Raw genomic sequence first — 4,672 nt, 5'->3', positions numbered from 1 at the left:
GGGCTAAAATAATGGGGTTTTTTTTAAGTTCAAACTACGTTTATAACTACGCTGAACCGTGGTTAAATAGTCTAACTACGTTTAAGGTCAACCACGACGGTTAACTACGTGCGTGACCGTATTATGTGACCGCGGTTTTATTTGGCCACAATAAATTGTGAACTGTTAGAATTAATTCCTTGAAGGAAAGTACCGGCAAACGAAAACCAGTTGTTTTTATTTGGAGTCCGCTTCCATTTCCTAAACAGCATATCCTGAAACTTTCACGTATTATAATTAATTAGTTATCAGAAAACGGAAAGAAAGTACTGTATCGTACTTTATTCTATCAAAGAACGGCCTAAAAATAACTGAGGTTTACCCCTGTATCCGTTTAGAAATAACTCTTGTATTATGTGTTGAAGGTCTAACCAAACCACGTATGCTCGACAAAATGGTGGCAATTATAACTTCTTACTAGATTATGATGGAAATGCTCTACCATTTGAAGAAGTGAGTATAGTTTGTAAAACAAATACCACTTGTTGTTTGTGTTCTCAGAAGAATACGTTAAACTACATAATATTTATAGAGAGAAATAAGGTTTAACGTCCACTCGACACAAACTATGTCATTTCGGGACTGATAGTTCAATTTTATTTCAATAATTCGCCTGTGCGTTGGGGGATTTAAGCAGTAGGAGGAAGTCGGTGGACCCGCAGAAAACTCACGAGGATGGACAGGCGATCCTACTCGTCTTGTTACGGACAAACGGGGAATCAAAATCACGCCACTTGACTCAATTACATACCTTATGATCTAAAGTGTGCGCGTTAAACCAAGCCCCTAGTATCAAGTCAACATCTTAACAAATAGGGTGTTAGTACAGCACGATTGGTTAAGCTGTAAATATTTTTATAACTTTTGTATATATTAAAGATAAGTGTTATATATTTATTTTAAAGATAGGTGTTATATATTTTTTATATTTAAAGAGATTCTGGGATGATTTATTTAAATACAGTAGGACCTGGGGATTGATTGTCTATGAGCAGGTAATTCAATTTGATGTTTTTCTGTATTCCTCTAAGAACCATGTTGTATGTTATTTTGATTCATTTCTCCATGTATTTTGTTTCATATTCTGTATTCTAAATTTGACCATTTTCGAATCTAGCTTATAAGGAAATTGACTTAATAAAAACCTTATTAAACTGGATGTAAGATAACGACGAGAATAACCTTACTCTGATCCCTAAAAATTAATAAAATGTTTTTTTTAAATAGTGAACATAGCACCTATTGCTTTCGTGTCAAAAATAAAAAGGTTCAATTTTGTATCGAACCTTGTGGTTTGACTTGTGTTCATTGACCATTTGACGTGCATAGATACAATCTGATTAAAACACAGATCCTATTTCGTTTCTTTTTTTTTATAGTTCAAAATTTCGCTTTACATGTCTTTACTATCACTAGGATCTGGAAGAGTTGCTATATAATCTGCGTTTGATGTGAGGGATTAGCCAATGAAACGATCTGTTGCAGCGAGTTCTTGGCGTGCGCTGCGGGAAACTGTGGGTATCCTACCAGAAGCATCAACGCTGGTTAAGCAAATGTCTGACGCGACCCCCACTACAACTGGTCAGATCTTCATGTAGTAGAGGACATCGATAGTATAACAAAACGAAACGAAATATACATTTGTAGTTTAATCTAATTGGCATAGATAGAACCAACGTTGAGATAATGGTTTGTGTTTTTATGTGTCCTCGCCGCAATTAGTAAATAAATATACAGTTTGATCCATCTCTAAGATTTGGGGTGTTGATTTCTTTTCTTTTTTTCTGTTTTTTGATTTTTTTTTTTTTTTTTTTTTTTTGCAAAGTGGATATAGATCTGCATTTAAGACTGAAATAAAACACCAGTCCGCCCCAATTCAATACTTTGCTTAGAACTAAATCAAAGAGGTTCAACTACTTTTAATTCAAAACAAGCCGTGTACACTTAAATGGTACTTTATTTACCCATCAACAGTCTTCATACATTATGTATTTCTTTATGTGTTGTAGGACTTTATGTACATGAACACCGATTCGATCAACGAAACGGTATCTGATGTTATTTCTGCCAAAACATGGATGATGGAAATGGGTAATGCTGCTAAGAAGAATGGTTTAACTCTTCAATATTGTATGGAATATCCTCGACATGTTATGCAATCTCTAGAAATACCCGTTGTTACACAGGTAAGCTATAGAAACCCAAACTAGGTTGTTGTATGTACAAAGTAGTTTGGTTATCTCCATTTACAAAACGGTAAGTAAACTGTGAATCACAGGAATAATCATGTTTTATTTGGGTATATAATTATATACAGTCGATTTGTTTTGCAAAGTGGTATTGATCTACATTTAAAATGTTTGGTGCACAGATAAAGATAACGTTGATATATAATTGATTTTATGTCGATATGGTTAAGCTAAGAACTAAGATTAGTCAACAAAATTACTTGGGCTTTATCTTTGGAAGCGATAGTGTAATCGGATAGTTGCTGCCTCATTACTAATCAAAATAACACATGAGATAAAATACGTTGATAATGTATATGGAAACAGATCAATAAAACTCCACAAATTAAGCAAACGTTGAGATTTAACTGGGGTTTTTTTTGTTCAAATGTCGATATGTTTAAGCTAAGAACTAAACTAAAATTAGTAAACATGTTGACGTCCGCGTTATCTTTGAAGGTTAGATCCTTAAGCTGTCTGAAAAACAGTTCTACAGAAGCAAATTCGAATATCTCAACTATGAATTATTAGAATGAATCAGAAAGGGGGTTATACTATTGAGAAAAACAATCACTCATAACGGCTGAAAGCCAAAGTATTCTCTGTCGGCCTTTTCTTTTATCAGGCTCGTGTAATGGAAGATAATGTTCCAGGGTCTGATCACTGGAGGATTGGCTATTCGTCTATTTTTGCTGAAGCCATGGGATTGGCTCCTTATAAAGACAACTTCTGGACAACAACTGAACAGTCTGGTAATCCATATAGTAAGTGAAATATATGTTTTGATTGGGGAAGGATTACATGAGTAAACTCCTCTATATTGAAAAGGTGCCGTTACCCCCCCCCCCCCGGTTTGTCAAGAATAAACTTACAATTCGCCTTGTCACTGAACTATATGAATATAATGGAGTCATTTTGCAGATTCGCGGTAAGTAACATCTTTAGTTATTATGTTATCCCATTGTTATTAACTTTTGGACGCTACCTTCTTTAGTTTTCGTTACAATAGCAATTTTATTTTTTTGTTACAGATGGTAGCGAACCAAACACAGCATTACAATCAATGATAGCAACAATGAGCACTGGACCAGTTGGACCAAGTGATAAGATTGGTACAACTAACGTCACGCTTCTTCTAAGGTAATGCCTTATTTCCATTAGATTTAATCCCAAAACATCGAATTAAATTACGTTTTGGACATGCTCGTTTCTTTCTAATTTATTTCGATGGACCCAACCAAGAGGTTAGTGTGATCGGCGCTTAAATTGACGGACTAAGCGGTGCATTGTGGAGACAGCAACTGAAATGCATGTATCCGGAAATTAAAATGGGTGTAGTGGTATTTCAGCAGTATGTTCTCTTTCAGGTGCTGTAATGCAGAAGGATTGATTTTAAAACCAGCCGTTCCTTTTACAGCCATCAATAAACAAATTCAACAGGTAACCTAAAAAGTTATATTTTTAAAATATATATTCAGTTTGTTTTATTTGTCCCCGAAATAAATGACAGGATTCCAAATAGTGCCTTAGAATTTCTGTATAGCAGACCTAAAGAGTAGTTCGGTGTTGGCACTTCTAACAATGATTAAATAAATATTCGCATTTCCACTAACCACTATAATATTATATACACTTTATTCGAAGTAGCTGCCATCATATATTCAAAGTGGGTTAGTACCGCAACAAAAAGATCTCAACAAAACCTCCCAGTAATATTTATAGATTGAAATATTAATGCGTATAGCTTATTTATAGATGGCGTTTGGAAATAATTTTGGTCCTGATGGAGATCTGTACACGACCTATTCTGATATATCTGGATATAAATTTGGAGCAATCTCAGCTGCCAACATGAAGAGTGGTTATTCATTATCTCTTCAAGATACTGGGTTGGATATGGTAAGTTTTAACATTGCGATATCAATTAAGTTTTGTTATAAATCATTACGCAAATTGTAAGGGCGTTTTATTTGTGAAAATACAAGTAATACCACATTAATGATTCATATTTTAATTTCAACACTAAATTTTAGTCATTAAGTAATACCACATAAATAATCCATATTTTAATCATTAAACATACATTATCCAAGAGCTAAATCTGCCTATTACATGTCTTTCTTTGGGCCTGAAATGTTATGTAAACTATTGATTTGACATTTATTGACAAAACAAGACCATAATCAACACTCGATGGCATCGGATACTTGAGATTTTAACTAGATTAGAACGGTTCGCAATTTAAAAATTTAATTTAAAAATGGGAAAGCGAGGATAAGTCTCGAATATACCAGTGCCCTGGCTACCACAAAGCACACGTCTTGTCAAAACTACAAACAGTGATAACTTGGCTCAGTATGAAGTAATTTGAATGAACTTTCCATATTTTCATTTTACGTTATCTA

General features: G+C 34.1%; 1 long non-coding RNA gene across 1 annotated transcript; it reads left to right on the top strand.

Moving 5' to 3' along the window:
* The first annotated feature begins 403 nt into the window (after positions 1-403).
* LOC126831752 (uncharacterized) lies at positions 404-4,142 on the top strand. Its single transcript, XR_008789177.1, has 7 exons — positions 404-492; positions 975-1,034; positions 2,049-2,225; positions 2,893-3,031; positions 3,299-3,407; positions 3,635-3,707; positions 4,023-4,142. It is a non-coding gene; the product is annotated as an uncharacterized LOC126831752 (long non-coding RNA).
* Positions 4,143-4,672: the final 530 nt, after the last annotated feature.

This window comes from Patella vulgata, chromosome 9, assembly GCF_932274485.2.
Source record: "Patella vulgata chromosome 9, xgPatVulg1.2, whole genome shotgun sequence".
Lineage (NCBI taxonomy): Eukaryota > Metazoa > Mollusca > Gastropoda > Patellidae > Patella > Patella vulgata.
Note: the sequence above shows the minus strand (reverse complement) of the source record. Positions and strands in the feature narration are given on the sequence as shown.